The following is a 19631-nucleotide window of genomic DNA, read 5'->3' as shown; positions in this document are numbered from 1 at the left end:
ATGAAATAATGATTAATGAATTCTGTCTACATATGTTAATGTCAAGATGTTTAAAGTAAATTGTTTTCTTTAATATTAATAGGTGGTGGTTATATATCTTCTTTCCTTTTATTTTCTTATAATAAATAAATAAAACAAATCAATTGTGAATTGTCTTCCCTTACTTTGTGCATAATTAACTTGTTTACAAATATGAAAAAAATATTTGAATAGACAATAACAGATTATGTTATTAAATATTTTATTAGAATATCTTTTATTGAGAAATATTAAAGTATTTTTACCAAAGGAATCGCCACTTACCAAGGCCATGAGGCCACTTGAGGATAATGGCTAATGGGTGTACGTAGTAAACATAAATGGTAGGAATTTTATAAATTGGATTACTTAGGGGGACGGCTCATCAAAAACTTGTTTACATTGGACTTGAAGACAATCAGATTGTAGTCAGCTGGAAAGCAGCAGAGCAGAAAAGAGTTCCACAGGTGTGCAGTTTAAAAGAAAGAATCTTTGTTCATGGAATGCACATTTAGGTTTAGGCACAGATAAAGAGTGTAGGAAATTATTGATAGTAGTTTTGGCTAGATGAGTGTTTTTCGTGAAGGTTTGGTGAGGTGGGACCATAGATTGAAGCTCACATGATCATTTGCCATGAAAATAACGATAAAGCAGAGACAGTCTTGCAATGTTTATTCTGTGTGAAAGAGGTTGCAGGGAAGAGAAATGGGCATATCCTACTAAGATACGAAGTCTATTTTGAACTCTGTCAAGGCAGGATAAGCTGCTTCTAGCAGCTCCTGCATAGATTTGGCAACAGTACTCCATCGTTGGATGTACCTGGCTTTTATATAGATAGAGAATTGCATCAGGAGTGAGAGATCTACCGGAGTGGTAGAATGATCCAACCATTTTCCCAGCGAGCTTGGCAATGGGTGTGATATACGTGTTCCATTTCAGATCGTGACTAAAGGTCAAACCCAGAAGCTTGTCAAAATATGAAGCCTTCTCAAGACAAGAGCGGTTCATTTCCATTGATGCTAGATGGGAAACAGATCGTTGATTTACAAAAAGAACATGAATACAAAGATTGAAAGTAAAATAAATTGCTTTTCACTCTGCTACATAATCATTCAGTGTCATTTTTCCTCATCAAAATTTTTGTAATCTATCTTTACAAAACATAAGAAAATCAGTAAAAATTGTAAAAATATGATTAATATTCAACACTGGATTTTAATTTTATTTCGACCATAACCGCTTTTTAAAATATTTAATTAATCTTTTTCTAATTTCATCTGAAGAAATGTTTTGCTTGTTATAAAATATATTTATAACAATTTTTGTTTCAAATTTATATATTTTTTCAATGGAGAATAAGTTTTCACATTTTTGTTGCAAATTTATGTTTTTCAATGGAGAATAAGTTTTCAATTTTTTCTGCCTGGTGATCTTATTTTGCGTGTGTGTGTGTTACCGTGCATAGCTTGTTTTTGTCTGAGTGTCTGAGCTAGACACAAAACACGTTAAGCATTTTAACAATTCACTATAATAACCGCCTCCCCCGTCAATAGCTGGAACTAAAAGGAAATAAAAATGGAAAAGAGCATGAGCGGCACATGTTTGCTCCAGCGATGCAGTTTGGTCTGCAATTGTTAATGCAGCTGTAAGTCAATGGTGAAAGCTCTCTACCATCCCGTTAGCAGAAGGATGATAGGCGGTTGTTGCTATGTGAGAAAGTTTGAAGGATTGGCAAAGGTCTCGGAAGATTTGTGATGTAAACTGGAGACATCTGTCAGTGGTAACAGTGATGGGTACACCAAAGTTAGAGATCCAGTTCTCTACGAATGCGCGGGATACGACGTCTGTTGAAATGTCATACAAAGAAATTGTTACTGGCCAACATGGAAAACAGTCTACCATGGTGAGCATGAAGCGATGACCATCAGAAGGTCGAAGTGGTCCAGGTGATAATGGGGGAAACCTGCGTCAGGTACAGAGTAGAGTTTATATGACGATGAACTTTTGTAGTTTTGCATTAAATACGTGCCTCATTCATGCTAGGCCAAAGAATAAAATAAGCTGTGATAAGCCTGAATGTTGCCTGCTTTCTGTGGTCTGTCAAGTCGTGAAAGTGTTGAAATACTTTCTTACAGCAAGAAGGAGGTAAGTAGGGTTGTTCGTGTGCAACAGAAATATCGCACCAGATTAGCTTTCTGAAAAAAAGATTAGGAGTCTTTTTCAACAGAATGTTTGATTTCGACACAAAGTCTGTCAATGACGGTTGTCATTACTGTTCACTCGCGATATCATCTTAATCCAGATGTGTGTCAAAACTATTGAGGTCACAAGAGCGGTAAAGAGGGTAAGCTGCATTATTCGTTTTTCCTGGAAATTATTGAATGTCGGCAGAATATTGCATCACAGTTCTCTGTAGAAGTGGAAGATATAAAGCCCATATATATATATGAGCCCATCAGAGGTTTGTTGTCAGTAAAAATTGTGAATTGTCTCCCTTCCAACATAAAACAAAAATGCGTTACTGCTAAGTACATGGCGATTAGTTCTCAACCGAAAATGCTGTATTTTCGCTGAATAATGTCCAGCTTAACAAAACGAAAGACTGGTGCTATTTGACCATTTACCACCTGGATGAGTACGACACCAATAATCACATCAGAAGCATCTCTAGAAAGAAAAAAATTCACCTGAGCATTTTTGGATGCGTGGAAAGATGAGTGCTTAATCTGAGAGAGACAAGGTCTTCTTACGCATATGAAGTGAGTTTGCACAGCTTAGTATGCGCCGGCGGTAGTAGTTTACAACTCCAATGTAATGAAATTGTCGCAATGCACTTTTGAGGAACTGGCACTGAATTGCAACATTAATTTTTAATCCAAAGGATTGTAACCGGTGGAAGACTCGAGAGCACGATAGTCTCTGCAGGGTCTCCAGTCTCTTTCCGATTTCTTGTAAACGTTGGAGACTTCAGTTACGTGGCGTCCTTATTGTGCGGAAATTGAGATCTGGGTGTTGTCGATGCATGCAAAGACAAAGAGTAGTTCATGAAGGACTTATGTGAACCTTTGGAATGACTAGGCGGCATCACCCAGTTCAAAAGTTAGACGTATAAACTCGAATAGTTCAAAAGGAATACCTATCACACTCTTTAAATCAATGCGTGAGAAAATTGTAACATTGGATAAGGATGCAGATAAATCGTGCAGATATGGGAAGGGATTCCGGTTTGAAACAGTTGCTGTGTTGAAAGCACGATAGTTTCTGCAGTGTTTCCAGTGTCTTTCCGACTTCTTGGGTAAAATATGAAGTGGACATGGCCATGGGCTGCTTGAGAATCGTATAATTTCGAAATCCATTATGTGCTGAAATTTCGACCGAAATGTCGCTTGTCGGATAAACAGGTTTTCAGGTCGACTGGAAGTTGAAAATTGAAAAGAAAATTAACAACCCCTAAGAATAGGTGTCTTTATATAGGCGATGACAAAAAATGAACTGGAAAAATCATCGAAGTCCAAGGTCCAGAGCAAATCACAAGGTACCGTAGATTCAGAGAGAACTTCCGGAAAGATGTGGAATTTGTCGCACAATTCCACATCTTTCTACCCATTTTTATGCTCCGATTCTTTGTAAATGCAGGGTTACTTGCATTTGCGTGAATCTTTCATGATATAAAACAACATTATTTATTTAAAACAAAAAAGGGTAAGTTTATACATTGGTGCAATAATTTAGTCATCAGGTAAGGAAGGACATGTGATTGTGGCTTGTACGTGTTGATCTTTGTGGAAGTGTGTACAAATATTATACACTAGGAATATATAGCTTAATTATAACAGTCGTGGATTGTTCATACTGTGTTTACTAAGCGTGTAAGCATCTTACAAATAACAATGTTTATACATAATAAATTTAATCCTTACTTCACATGATAATACATGTTTATGAAGCACGAAAATTCGTGTGCTCTGCTTGATGCCAAGCAAGAGAGAGAAGAGTAAATGGAAGGCTATGTCAGAGGTCACAGGAAATGCATGCGTATCAATTAGTCATCTAATGTTTGCGCATGCCCCACTACATGCGTGTGTGTGCTATTGCAAACAGCTTGCTCTGTGTCTCTGTGTTTGATCTAGACAAAGCGAATTTGGAAGGTGTAAACGGTTCACTATAAATTTATTAAGATACTAATGTCAGTATTAAATGTGATTCATATGTTAATTTTATTCAGAGTTCATGAAAAAAAATAAATAAAAGAAATGTAAATATTAATAAATTGCTAAACACTTGTTTTTAACAAAGTTGTCTTTAGCAGATAAAACAATAACCAGGAATATAAACAAGACAAGATTTCATGATAAAATTTTTATTTAATATTTTATTATGTGTATAACAAATATCAGTTGAAAAGGCAAGTGCACTTAATATAGTTTATCTACAGTAGTTGTGATACACTTGCAAAGATTTACATCATTTCAAATATGTTTTAATTAGGACAATTACCACAACAAGTATATTTCTCTCGTCATAGTTTGTTTTCAAGTCATTCCAAGATATTCAGAGTCCTTCTGTACCACTTTATTTACCGACATAAAGTAAGTTTTTTTAAGTGCAACTCACCTTCTGTTCATATTCATATTAAGTACATATTGGGATTACATTGTATATTAGTAAATGATATTATGTAGAAAAAGTCCTTTTCAGATTTTTGTGTGAAGACAATTCATGTGGCCTGGTGATCAATCGATAATGAAATATTCAAAAGACGACAGCTTTTGTCAGTTACCTAAATAGATATTGTTTCAGGGAAAAGCTGCCCCCTTTTCCATGTAACTAAGAAGTATATTAGATAAATGAAAATGAGATAAGGATTAGCCGAGACTCGAATCTTGTAAGCTAAGTTAGCAATTGGAATGTTAAAATGTAGTCTATTGTTAAATTCTATTAGAAATTTGATATTGTTTATATTGTAAAAAGTTCAAATGAGTTATGTCAGTTAAGGTGAAATATAGCAGTGTTATTTACACCATAAAAAGATGAGTTATGTCAGTTAAGGTGAAATATAGCAGTGTTATTTACACCATAAAAAGTTTACATGAGTTATGTCAGTTAAGGTGAAATATAGCAGTGTTATTTACACCATAAAAAGATGAGTTATGTCAGTTTAGGTGAACTATAGCAGTGTTATTTACACCATAAAAAGTTTACATGAGTTATGTCAGTTAAGGTGAAATATAGCAGTGTTATTTACACCATAAAAGTTAACATGAATTATGTCAGTAAAGGTGAAATATAGCAGTGTTATTTACACCATAAAAAGTTTACATGAGTTATGTCAGTAAAGGTGAAATATAGCGGTGTTATTTACACCATAAAAAGTTAACATGAGCTATGTCAGTTAAGGTGAAATATAGCAGTGTTATTTACACCATAAAAAGTTTACATGAGTTATGTTAGTTAAGGTGAAATATAGCAGTGTTATTTACACCATAAAAAGTTAACATAAGTTATGTCAGTTAAGGTGAAATATAACAGTGTTATTTACACCATAAAAATTTAACATGAATTATGTCAGTTAAGGTGAAATATAGAAGTGTTATTTACACCATAAAAAGTCCGACGTTTATGTTTTGTAATATATCTTTTAATTCCTTCCCAGGTTAGAACTTGTTTAATTTGGGTCACTCTTCAATCTCTATTGTTTTTGTCAGTTCGCTTTAATTTGCAAGCTTTCATTTTTCGCTTTTCCTTATGTGTTTTATTTTACTTCACTTGAAGTTCTCAGAAATCAAGCGTCCCACAATCAGGGGCTAACACTTGAACTCTATATGAGATACATAGATATTCGAATGTTCCATTAAAGTTCTTTATTTCTCAAACACTGAGTTAGTAAAAAAATTTACAACAATTTTCCTCTCCCCAATTAACCATTTTCATACGTTGTAAAAGCTAATGTGAGTCAGCCATAGTGAGGAGATCTAATTTGGGCAGTGAATACTATGTGATTTTTAATATTTCGTCAGGGTTTACTTCTTTGGAAAAAGTATCCTCCTGACAAACCCCTGTCCAGAGAGACCTTAGACACTCGAGGACAACGTCTAGTAGCATTCAAGTTCTCTCTTTTGTTTTATTTTACTTCAGTTGAAGTTCTCATAAATCAAGGGGCCAACAACCAGGGGCTAACACTTGAAGTCTATATGAGATACATAGAGATTCGAATATTCCACTTAAGTTATTTATTTCTCAAACACTGAGTTAATAAAGAAGTTGAGAAAATAATTTCCTCTCCCCAATTGACGATTTTTATACATTGTATCATATCTTTCATTTTGGCCTCTTGGTTTTCCTGAATTCCAGGACAAGAATTTATCTAGTTTGGTGGAGTATCCAGGTTCGGTGTGTTATTTTAGGTAACATCACTTGGACAAGGTGCACCATTCCTCGTAAAAGCTAATATGGGTTAACCATAGTGAGGAGATCTTATTTGGGTAGCAAATACCATGTGATTTTGAATATTTAGTCAGGGTTTACTTCTATAGAAAAAGTATTCTCATGCCAGGTTGTTCTTACAAACCCCGGTACAGAGAGATCTTAGACACTCGTGAACAGTGTCTAGTAGGCATTTTCGCATGTGTGTCATTAAATTTGATGTATTGAAAAAAAAGAATATCCATACACTTCAAAAGAATGTGGTTTTACCCTTTTCTGTTTTATTTTACTTCAATTTTCCAGTGTGAGTTCAAGTCATATATTTCACTGAAATTGATATTTTAGAAAAAGAAACATTACATTTTCACTTTTTTTGTTTTATTTTACTTCAATTTTCCAGTGTGAGTTCAAGTCATATATTTCACTGAAATTGATATTTGAGAAAAAGAATAAACAAACATTACATTTTTACTTTTTTTGTTTTATTTTACTTCAATTTTCCAGTGTGAGTTCAAGTCATATATTTCACTGAAATTGATATTTTAGAAAAAGAATAAACAAACATTACATTTTCACTTTTTTTGTTTTATTTTACTTCAATTTTCCAGTGTGAGTTCAAGTCATATATTTCACTGAAATTGATATTTGAGAAAAAGAATAAACAAACATTACATTTTCACTTTTTTTGTTTTATTTTACTTCAATTTTCCAGTGTGAGTTCAAGTCATATATTTCACTGAAATTGATATTTGAGAAAAAGAATAAACAAACATTACATTTTCACTTTTTTTGTTTTATTTTACTTCAGTTTTCCAGTGTGAGTTCAAGTCATATATTTCACTGAAATTGATATTTGAGACAAAGAATAAACAAACATTACATTTTCCCTTTTTTTGTTTTATTTTACTTCAGTTTTCCAGTGTGAGTTCAAGTCATATATTTCACTGAAATTGATATTTGAGAAAAAGAATAAACAAACATTACATTTTCACTTTTTTGTTTTATTTTACTTCAATTTTCCAGTGTGAGTTCAAGTCATATATTTCACTGAAATTGATATTTGAGAAACAGAATAAACAAACATTACATTTTTACTTTTTTTGTTTTATTTTACTTCAATTTTCCAGTGTGAGTTCAAGTCATATATTTCACTGAAATTGATATTTGAGAAAAGGAATAAACAAACATTACATTTTCACTTTTTTTGTTTTATTTTACTTCAATTTTCCAGTGTGAGTTCAAGTCATATATTTCACTGAAATTGATATTTGAGAAAAAGAATAAACAAACATTACATTTTTACTTTTTTTGTTTTATTTTACTTCAATTTTCCAGTGTGAGTTCAAGTCATATATTTCACTGAAATTGATATTTGAGAAAAAGAATAAACAAACATTACATTTTCACTTTTTTTGTTTTATTTTACTTCAATTTTCCAGTGTGAGTTCAAGTCATATATTTCACTGAAATTGATATTTGAGAAAAAGAATAAACAAACATTACATTTTCACTTTTTTTGTTTTATGTAACTTCAATCTTCCAGTGTGAGTTCAAGTCATATATTTCACTGAAATTGATATTTGAGAAAAAGAATAAACAAACATTACATTTTCACTTTTTTTGTTTTATTTTACTTCAGTTTTCCGTGTGAGTTCAAGTCATATATTTCACTGAAATTGATATTTGAGAAAAAGAAGAAACAAACATTGCATTTTCACTTTTTTTGTTTTATTTTACTTCAATTTTCCAGTGTGAGTTCAAGTCATATATTTCACTGAAATTGATATTTGAGAAAAAGAATAAACAAACATTACATTTTCACTTTTTTTGTTTTATTTTACTTCAATTTTCCAGTGTGAGTTCAAGTCATATATTTCACTGAAATTGATATTTGAGAAAAAGAATAAACAAACATTACATTTTCACTTTTTTTGTTTTATTTTACTTCAGTTTTCCGTGTGATTTCAAGTCATATATTTCACTGAAATTGATATTTGAGAAAAAGAATAAACAAACATTGCATTTTCACTTTTTTTGTTTTATTTTACGTCAATTTTCCAGTGTGAGTTCAAGTCATATATTTCACTGAAATTGATATTTGAGAAAAAGAATAAACAAACATTACATTTTCACTTTTTTTGTTTTATTTTACTTCAATTTTCCAGTGTGAGTTCAAGTCATATATTTCACTGAAATTGATATTTGAGAAAAAGAATAAACAAACATTACATTTTCACTTTTTTTGTTTTATTTTACTTCAATTTTCCAGTGTGAGTTCAAGTCATATATTTCACTGAAATTGATATTTGAGAAAAAGAATAAACAAACATTACATTTTCACTTTTTTTGTTTTATTTTACTTCAATTTTCCAGTGTGAGTTCAAGTCATATATTTCACTGAAATTGATATTTGAGAAAAAGAATAAACAAACATTACATTTTCACTTTTTTTGTTTTATTTTACTTCAATTTTCCAGTGTGAGTTCAAGTCATATATTTCACTGAAATTGATATTTGAGAAAAAGAATAAACAAACATTACATTTTCACTTTTTTTGTTTTATTTTACTTCAATTTTCCAGTGTGAGTTCAAGTCATATATTTCACTGAAATTGATATTTGAGAAAAAGAATAAACAAACATTACATTTTCACTTTTTTTGTTTTATTTTACTTCAATTTTCCAGTGTGAGTTCAAGTCATATATTTCACTGAAATTGATATTTGAGAAAAAGAATAAACAAACATTACATTTTCACTTTTTTTGTTTTATTTTACTTCAATTTTCCAGTGTGAGTTCAAGTCATATATTTCGCTGAAATTGATATTTGAGAAAAAGAATAAACAAACATTACATTTTCACTTTTTTTGTTTTATTTTACTTCAATTTTCCAGTGTGAGTTCAAGTCATATATTTCACTGAAATTGATATTTGAGAAAAAGAATAAACAAACATTACATTTTCACTTTTTTTGTTTTATTTTACTTCAGTTTTCCGTGTGATTTCAAGTCATATATTTCACTGAAATTGATATTTGAGAAAAAGAAGAAACAAACATTGCATTTTCACTTTTTTTGTTTTATTTTACGTCAATTTTCCAGTGTGAGTTCAAGTCATATATTTCACTGAAATTGATATTTGAGAAAAAGAATAAACAAACATTACATTTTCACTTTTTTTGTTTTATTTTACTTCAATTTTCCAGTGTGAGTTCAAGTCATATATTTCACTGAAATTGATATTTGAGAAAAAGAATAAACAAACATTACATTTTCACTTTTTTTGTTTTATTTTACTTCAATTTTCCAGTGTGAGTTCAAGTCATATATTTCACTGAAATTGATATTTGAGAAAAAGAATAAACAAACATTACATTTTCACTTTTTTTGTTTTATGTAACTTCAATCTTCCAGTGTGAGTTCAAGTCATATATTTCACTGAAATTGATATTTGAGAAAAAGAATAAACAAACATTACATTTTAACTTTTTTTGTTTTATTTTACTTCAGTTTTCCGTGTGAGTTCAAGTCATATATTTCACTGAAATTGATATTTGAGAAAAAGAAGAAACAAACATTGCATTTTCACTTTTTTTGTTTTATTTTACTTCAATTTTCCAGTGTGAGTTCAAGTCATATATTTGACTGAAATTGATATTTGAGAAAAAGAATAAACAAACATTACATTTTCACTTTTTTTGTTTTATTTTACTTCAATTTTCCAGTGTGAGTTCAAGTCATATATTTCACTGAAATTGATATTTGAGAAAAAGAATAAACAAACATTACATTTTCACTTTTTTTGTTTTATTTTACTTCAGTTTTCCGTGTGATTTCAAGTCATATATTTCACTGAAATTGATATTTGAGAAAAAGAATAAACAAACATTACATTTTCACTTTTTTTGTTTTATTTTACTTCAATTTTCCAGTGTGAGTTCAAGTCATATATTTCACTGAAATTGATATTTGAGAAAAAGAATAAACAAACATTACATTTTCACTTTTTTTGTTTTATTTTACTTCAATTTTCCAGTGTGAGTTCAAGTCATATATTTCACTGAAATTGATATTTGAGAAAAAGAATAAACAAACATTACATTTTCACTTTTTTTGTTTTATTTTACTTCAATTTTCCAGTGTGAGTTCAAGTCATATATTTCACTGAAATTGATATTTGAGAAAAAGAATAAACAAACATTACATTTTCACTTTTTTTGTTTTATTTTACTTCAGTTTTCCAGTGTGAGTTCAAGTCATATATTTCACTGAAATTGATATTTGAGAAAAAGAATAAACAAACATTACATTTTCACTTTTTTTGTTTTATTTTACTTCAATTTTCCAGTGTGAGTTCAAGTCATATATTTCACTGAAATTGATATTTGAGAAAAAGAATAAACAAACATTACATTTTAACTTTTTTTGTTTTATTTTGCTTCAATTTTCTAGTGTGAGTTCAAGTCATATATTTCACTGAAATTGATATTTGAGAAAAAGAAGAAACAAACATTGCATTTTCACTTTTTTTGTTTTATTTTACGTCAATTTTCCAGTGTGAGTTCAAGTCATATATTTCACTGAAATTGATATTTGAGAAAAAGAATAAACAAACATTACATTTTAACTTTTTTTGTTTTATTTTACTTCAATTTTCCAGTGTGAGTTCAAGTCATATATTTCACTGAAATTGATATTTGAGAAAAAGAATAAACAAACATTACATTTTCACTTTTTTTGTTTTATGTTACTTCAGTTTTCCAGTGTGAGTTCAAGTCATATATTTCACTGAAATTGATATTTGAGAAAAAGAATAAACAAACATTACATTTTCACTTTTTTAGTTTTATTTTACTTCAGTTTTCCAGTGTGAGTTCAAGTCATATATTTCACTGAAATTGAGATTTGAGAAAAAGAATAAACAAACATTACATTTTCATTTTTTTTGTTTTATTTTACTTCAGTTTTCCAGTGTGAGTTCAAGTCATATATTTCACTGAAATTGATATTTGAGAAAAAGAATAAACAAACATTACATTTTCACTTTTTTTGTTTTATTTTACTTCAATTTTCCAGTGTGAGTTCAAGTCATATATTTCACTGAAATTGATATTTGAGAAAAAGAATAAACAAACATTACATTTTCACTTTTTTTGTTTTATGTAACTTCAATCTTCCAGTGTGAGTTCAAGTCATATATTTCACTGAAATTGATATTTGAGAAAAAGAAAAAACAAACATTACATTTTAACTTTTTTTGTTTTATTTTACTTCAGTTTTCCGTGTGAGTTCAAGTCATATATTTCACTGAAATTGATATTTGAGAAAAAGAAGAAACAAACATTGCATTTTCACTTTTTTTGTTTTATTTTACTTCAATTTTCCAGTGTGAGTTCAAGTCATATATTTGACTGAAATTGATATTTGAGAAAAAGAATAAACAAACATTACATTTTCACTTTTTTTGTTTTATTTTACTTCAATTTTCCAGTGTGAGTTCAAGTCATATATTTCACTGAAATTGATATTTGAGAAAAAGAATAAACAAACATTACATTTTCACTTTTTTTGTTTTATTTTACTTCAATTTTCCAGTGTGATTTCAAGTCATATATTTCACTGAAATTGATATTTGAGAAAAAGAATAAACAAACATTACATTTTCACTTTTTTTGTTTTATTTTACTTCAATTTTCCAGTGTGAGTTCAAGTCATATATTTCACTGAAATTGATATTTGAGAAAAAGAATAAACAAACATTACATTTTCACTTTTTTTGTTTTATTTTACTTCAATCTTCCAGTGTGAGTTCAAGTCATATATTTCACTGAAATTGATATTTGAGAAAAAGAATAAACAAACATTACATTTTCACTTTTTTTGTTTTATTTTACTTCAGTTTTCCGTGTGAGTTCAAGTCATATATTTCACTGAAATTGATATTTGAGAAAAAGAAGAAACAAACATTGCATTTTCACTTTTTTTGTTTTATTTTACTTCAATTTACCAGTGTGAGTTCAAGTCATATATTTCACTGAAATTGATATTTGAGAAAAAGAATAAACAAACATTACATTTTCACTTTTTTTGTTTTATTTTACTTCAATTTTCCAGTGTGAGTTCAAGTCATATATTTCACTGAAATTGATATTTGAGAAAAAGAATAAACAAACATTACATTTTCACTTTTTTTGTTTTATTTTACTTCAGTTTTCCGTGTGATTTCAAGTCATATATTTCACTGAAATTGATATTTGAGAAAAAGAATAAACAAACATTGCATTTTCACTTTTTTTGTTTTATTTTACGTCAATTTTCCAGTGTGAGTTCAAGTCATATATTTCACTGAAATTGATATTTGAGAAAAAGAATAAACAAACATTACATTTTCACTTTTTTTGTTTTATTTTACTTCAATTTTCCAGTGTGAGTTCAAGTCATATATTTCACTGAAATTGATATTTGAGAAAAAGAATAAACAAACATTACATTTTCACTTTTTTTGTTTTATTTTACTTCAATTTTCCAGTGTGAGTTCAAGTCATATATTTCACTGAAATTGATATTTGAGAAAAAGAATAAACAAACATTACATTTTCACTTTTTTTGTTTTATTTTACTTCAATTTTCCAGTGTGAGTTCAAGTCATATATTTCACTGAAATTGATATTTGAGAAAAAGAATAAACAAACATTACATTTTCACTTTTTTTGTTTTATTTTACTTCAATTTTCCAGTGTGAGTTCAAGTCATATATTTCACTGAAATTGATATTTGAGAAAAAGAATAAACAAACATTACATTTTCACTTTTTTTGTTTTATTTTACTTCAATTTTCCAGTGTGAGTTCAAGTCATATATTTCACTGAAATTGATATTTGAGAAAAAGAATAAACAAACATTACATTTTCACTTTTTTTGTTTTATTTTACTTCAGTTTTCCAGTGTGAGTTCAAGTCATATATTTCACTGAAATTGATATTTGAGAAAAAGAATAAACAAACATTACATTTTCACTTTTTTTGTTTTATTTTACTTCAATTTTCCAGTGTGAGTTCAAGTCATATATTTCGCTGAAATTGATATTTGAGAAAAAGAATAAACAAACATTACATTTTCACTTTTTTTGTTTTATTTTACTTCAATTTTCCAGTGTGAGTTCAAGTCATATATTTCACTGAAATTGATATTTGAGAAAAAGAATAAACAAACATTACATTTTCACTTTTTTTGTTTTATTTTACTTCAGTTTTCCGTGTGATTTCAAGTCATATATTTCACTGAAATTGATATTTGAGAAAAAGAAGAAACAAACATTGCATTTTCACTTTTTTTGTTTTATTTTACGTCAATTTTCCAGTGTGAGTTCAAGTCATATATTTCACTGAAATTGATATTTGAGAAAAAGAATAAACAAACATTACATTTTCACTTTTTTTGTTTTATTTTACTTCAATTTTCCAGTGTGAGTTCAAGTCATATATTTCACTGAAATTGATATTTGAGAAAAAGAATAAACAAACATTACATTTTCACTTTTTTTGTTTTATTTTACTTCAATTTTCCAGTGTGAGTTCAAGTCATATATTTCACTGAAATTGATATTTGAGAAAAAGAATAAACAAACATTACATTTTCACTTTTTTTGTTTTATGTAACTTCAATCTTCCAGTGTGAGTTCAAGTCATATATTTCACTGAAATTGATATTTGAGAAAAAGAATAAACAAACATTACATTTTAACTTTTTTTGTTTTATTTTACTTCAGTTTTCCGTGTGAGTTCAAGTCATATATTTCACTGAAATTGATATTTGAGAAAAAGAAGAAACAAACATTGCATTTTCACTTTTTTTGTTTTATTTTACTTCAATTTTCCAGTGTGAGTTCAAGTCATATATTTGACTGAAATTGATATTTGAGAAAAAGAATAAACAAACATTACATTTTCACTTTTTTTGTTTTATTTTACTTCAATTTTCCAGTGTGAGTTCAAGTCATATATTTCACTGAAATTGATATTTGAGAAAAAGAATAAACAAACATTACATTTTCACTTTTTTTGTTTTATTTTACTTCAGTTTTCCGTGTGATTTCAAGTCATATATTTCACTGAAATTGATATTTGAGAAAAAGAATAAACAAACATTACATTTTCACTTTTTTTGTTTTATTTTACTTCAATTTTCCAGTGTGAGTTCAAGTCATATATTTCACTGAAATTGATATTTGAGAAAAAGAATAAACAAACATTACATTTTCACTTTTTTTGTTTTATTTTACTTCAATTTTCCAGTGTGAGTTCAAGTCATATATTTCACTGAAATTGATATTTGAGAAAAAGAATAAACAAACATTACATTTTCACTTTTTTTGTTTTATTTTACTTCAATTTTCCAGTGTGAGTTCAAGTCATATATTTCACTGAAATTGATATTTGAGAAAAAGAATAAACAAACATTACATTTTCACTTTTTTTGTTTTATTTTACTTCAATTTTCCAGTGTGAGTTCAAGTCATATATTTCACTGAAATTGATATTTGAGAAAAAGAATAAACAAACATTACATTTTCACTTTTTTTGTTTTATTTTACTTCAATTTTCCAGTGTGAGTTCAAGTCATATATTTCACTGAAATTGATATTTGAGAAAAAGAATAAACAAACATTACATTTTAACTTTTTTTGTTTTATTTTACTTCAATTTTCTAGTGTGAGTTCAAGTCATATATTTCACTGAAATTGATATTTGAGAAAAAGAAGAAACAAACATTGCATTTTCACTTTTTTTGTTTTATTTTACGTCAATTTTCCAGTGTGAGTTCAAGTCATATATTTCACTGAAATTGATATTTGAGAAAAAGAATAAACAAACATTACATTTTAACTTTTTTTGTTTTATTTTACTTCAATTTTCCAGTGTGAGTTCAAGTCATATATTTCACTGAAATTGATATTTGAGAAAAAGAATAAACAAACATTACATTTTCACTTTTTTTGTTTTATGTTACTTCAGTTTTCCAGTGTGAGTTCAAGTCATATATTTCACTGAAATTGATATTTGAGAAAAAGAATAAACAAACATTACATTTTCACTTTTTTAGTTTTATTTTACTTCAGTTTTCCAGTGTGAGTTCAAGTCATATATTTCACTGAAATTGAGATTTGAGAAAAAGAATAAACAAACATTACATTTTCATTTTTTTTGTTTTATTTTACTTCAGTTTTCCAGTGTGAGTTCAAGTCATATATTTCACTGAAATTGATATTTGAGAAAAAGAATAAACAAACATTACATTTTCACTTTTTTTGTTTTATTTTACTTCAATTTTCCAGTGTGAGTTCAAGTCATATATTTCACTGAAATTGATATTTGAGAAAAAGAATAAACAAACATTACATTTTCACTTTTTTTGTTTTATGTAACTTCAATCTTCCAGTGTGAGTTCAAGTCATATATTTCACTGAAATTGATATTTGAGAAAAAGAATAAACAAACATTACATTTTAACTTTTTTTGTTTTATTTTACTTCAGTTTTCCGTGTGAGTTCAAGTCATATATTTCACTGAAATTGATATTTGAGAAAAAGAAGAAACAAACATTGCATTTTCACTTTTTTTGTTTTATTTTACTTCAATTTTCCAGTGTGAGTTCAAGTCATATATTTGACTGAAATTGATATTTGAGAAAAAGAATAAACAAACATTACATTTTCACTTTTTTTGTTTTATTTTACTTCAATTTTCCAGTGTGAGTTCAAGTCATATATTTCACTGAAATTGATATTTGAGAAAAAGAATAAACAAACATTACATTTTCACTTTTTTTGTTTTATTTTACTTCAGTTTTCCGTGTGATTTCAAGTCATATATTTCACTGAAATTGATATTTGAGAAAAAGAATAAACAAACATTACATTTTCACTTTTTTTGTTTTATTTTACTTCAATTTTCCAGTGTGAGTTCAAGTCATATATTTCACTGAAATTGATATTTGAGAAAAAGAATAAACAAACATTACATTTTCACTTTTTTTGTTTTATTTTACTTCAATTTTCCAGTGTGAGTTCAAGTCATATATTTCACTGAAATTGATATTTGAGAAAAAGAATAAACAAACATTACATTTTCACTTTTTTTGTTTTATTTTACTTCAATTTTCCAGTGTGAGTTCAAGTCATATATTTCACTGAAATTGATATTTGAGAAAAAGAATAAACAAACATTACATTTTCACTTTTTTTGTTTTATTTTACTTCAATTTTCCAGTGTGAGTTCAAGTCATATATTTCACTGAAATTGATATTTGAGAAAAAGAATAAACAAACATTACATTTTCACTTTTTTGTTTTATTTTACTTCAATTTTCCAGTGTGAGTTCAAGTCATATATTTCACTGAAATTGATATTTGAGAAAAAGAATAAACAAACATTACATTTTAACTTTTTTTGTTTTATTTTACTTCAATTTTCTAGTGTGAGTTCAAGTCATATATTTCACTGAAATTGATATTTGAGAAAAAGAAGAAACAAACATTGCATTTTCACTTTTTTTGTTTTATTTTACGTCAATTTTCCAGTGTGAGTTCAAGTCATATATTTCACTGAAATTGATATTTGAGAAAAAGAATAAACAAACATTACATTTTCACTTTTTTTGTTTTATTTTACTTCAATTTTCCAGTGTGAGTTCAAGTCATATATTTCACTGAAATTGATATTTGAGAAAAAGAATAAACAAACATTACATTTTCACTTTTTTTGTTTTATGTTACTTCAGTTTTCCAGTGTGAGTTCAAGTCATATATTTCACTGAAATTGATATTTGAGAAAAAGAATAAACAAACATTACATTTTCACTTTTTTAGTTTTATTTTACTTCAGTTTTCCAGTGTGAGTTCAAGTCATATATTTCACTGAAATTGAGATTTGAGAAAAAGAATAAACAAACATTACATTTTCATTTTTTTTGTTTTATTTTACTTCAGTTTTCCAGTGTGAGTTCAAGTCATATATTTCACTGAAATTGATATTTGAGAAAAAGAATAAACAAACATTACATTTTCACTTTTTTTGTTTTATTTTACTTCAGTTTTCCAGTGTGAGTTCAAGTCATATATTTCACTGAAATTGATATTTGAGAAAAAGAATAAACAAACATTATATTTTCCCTTTTTTTGTTTTATTTTAATTCAATTTTCCAGTGTGAGTTCAAGTCATATATTTCACTGAAATTGATATTTGAGAAAAAGAATAAACAAACATTACATTTTCAGTTTTTTTGTTTTATTTTAATTCAATTTTCCAGTGTGAGTTCAAGTCATATATTTCACTGAAATTGATATTTGAGAAAAAGAATAAACAAACATTACATTTTCACTTTTTTTGTTTTATTTTACTTCAATTTTCCAGTGTGAGTTCAAGTCGTATATTTCACTGAAATTGATATTTGAGAAAAAGAATAAACAAACATTACATTTTCACTTTTTTTGTTTTATTTTACTTCAATTTTCCAGTGTGAGTTCAAGTCATATATTTTACTGAAATTGATATTTGAGAAAAAGAATAAACAAACATTACATTTTCACTTTTTTGTTTTATTTTAATTCAATTTTCCAGTGTTAGTTCAAGTCATATATTTCACTGAAATTGATATTTGAGAAAAAGAATAAACAAACATTACATTTTCACTTTTTTGCTTTATTTTAATTCAATTTTCCAGTGTGAGTTCAAGTCGTATATTTCACTGAAATTGATATTTGAGAAAAAGAAACATTACATTTTCACTTTTTTGTTTTATTTTACTTCAATTTTCCAGTGTGTGTTCAAGTCGTATATTTCACTGAAATTGATATTTGAGAAAAAGAATAAACAAACATTACATTTTCACTTTTTTTGTTTTATTTTACTTCAATTTTCCAGTGTGAGTTCAAGTCATATATTTCACTGAAATTGATATTTGAGAAAAAGAATAAACAAACATTACATTTTCACTTTTTTGTTTTATTTTAATTCAATTTTCCAGTGTGAGTTCAAGTCATATATTTCACTGAAATTGATATTTGAGAAAAAGAATAAACAAACATTCCAGTTTCACTTTTTTTGTTTTATTTTACTTCAATTTTCCAGTGTGAGTTCAAGTCATATATTTCACTGAAATTGATATTTGAGAAAAAGGATAAACAAACATTACATTTTCACTTTTTTTGTTTTATTTTACTTCAATTTTCCAGTGTGAGTTCAAGTCATATATTTCACTGAAATTGATATTTGAGAAAAAGAATAAACAAACATTACATTTTCAATTTTTGTTTTATTTTAATTCAATTTTCCAGTGTGAGTTCAAGTCGTATATTTCACTGAAATTGATATTTGAGAAAAAGAATAAACAAACATTACATTTTCATTTTTTTTGTTTTATTTTACTTCAATTTTCCATTGTGAGTTCAAGTCATATATTTCACTGAAATTGATATTTGAGAAAAAGAATAAACAAACATTACATTTTCACTTTTTTGTTTTATTTTAATTCAATTTTCCAGTGTGAGTTCAAGTAATATATTTCACTGAAATTGATATTTGAGAAAAAGAATAAACAAACATTACATTTTCACTTTTTTTGTTTTATTTTACTTCAATTTTCCAGTGTGAGTTCAAGTCATATATTTCACTGAAATTGATATTTGAGAAAAAGAATAAACAAACATTACATTTTCACTTTTTTGTTTTATTTTAATTCAATTTTCCAGTGTTAGTTCAAGTCATATATTTCACTGAAATTGATATTTGAGAAAAAGAATAAACAAACATTACATTTTCACTTTTTTGCTTTATTTTAATTCAATTTTCCAGTGTGAGTTCAAGTCGTATATTTCACTGAAATTGATATTTGAGAAAAAGAAACATTACATTTTCACTTTTTTGTTTTATTTTACTTCAATTTTCCAGTGTGAGTTCAAGTCATATATTTAACTGAAATTGATATTTGAGAAATGAATAAACAAACATTACATTGTTACTTTTTTGTTTTATTTTAATTCAATTTTCAAGTGTGAGTTCAAGTCATATATTTCACTGAAATTGATATTTGAGAAAAAGTATAAACAAACATTACATTTTCACTTTTTTTGTTTTATTTTAATTCAATTTTCCAGTGAGTTCAAGTCATATATTTCACTGAAATTGATATTTGA

This window comes from Euprymna scolopes, chromosome 46, assembly GCF_053919585.1.
Source record: "Euprymna scolopes isolate OS-2025 chromosome 46, ASM5391958v1, whole genome shotgun sequence".
NCBI classification, from domain to species: Eukaryota; Metazoa; Mollusca; class Cephalopoda; order Sepiida; family Sepiolidae; genus Euprymna; species Euprymna scolopes.
Note: the sequence above shows the minus strand (reverse complement) of the source record.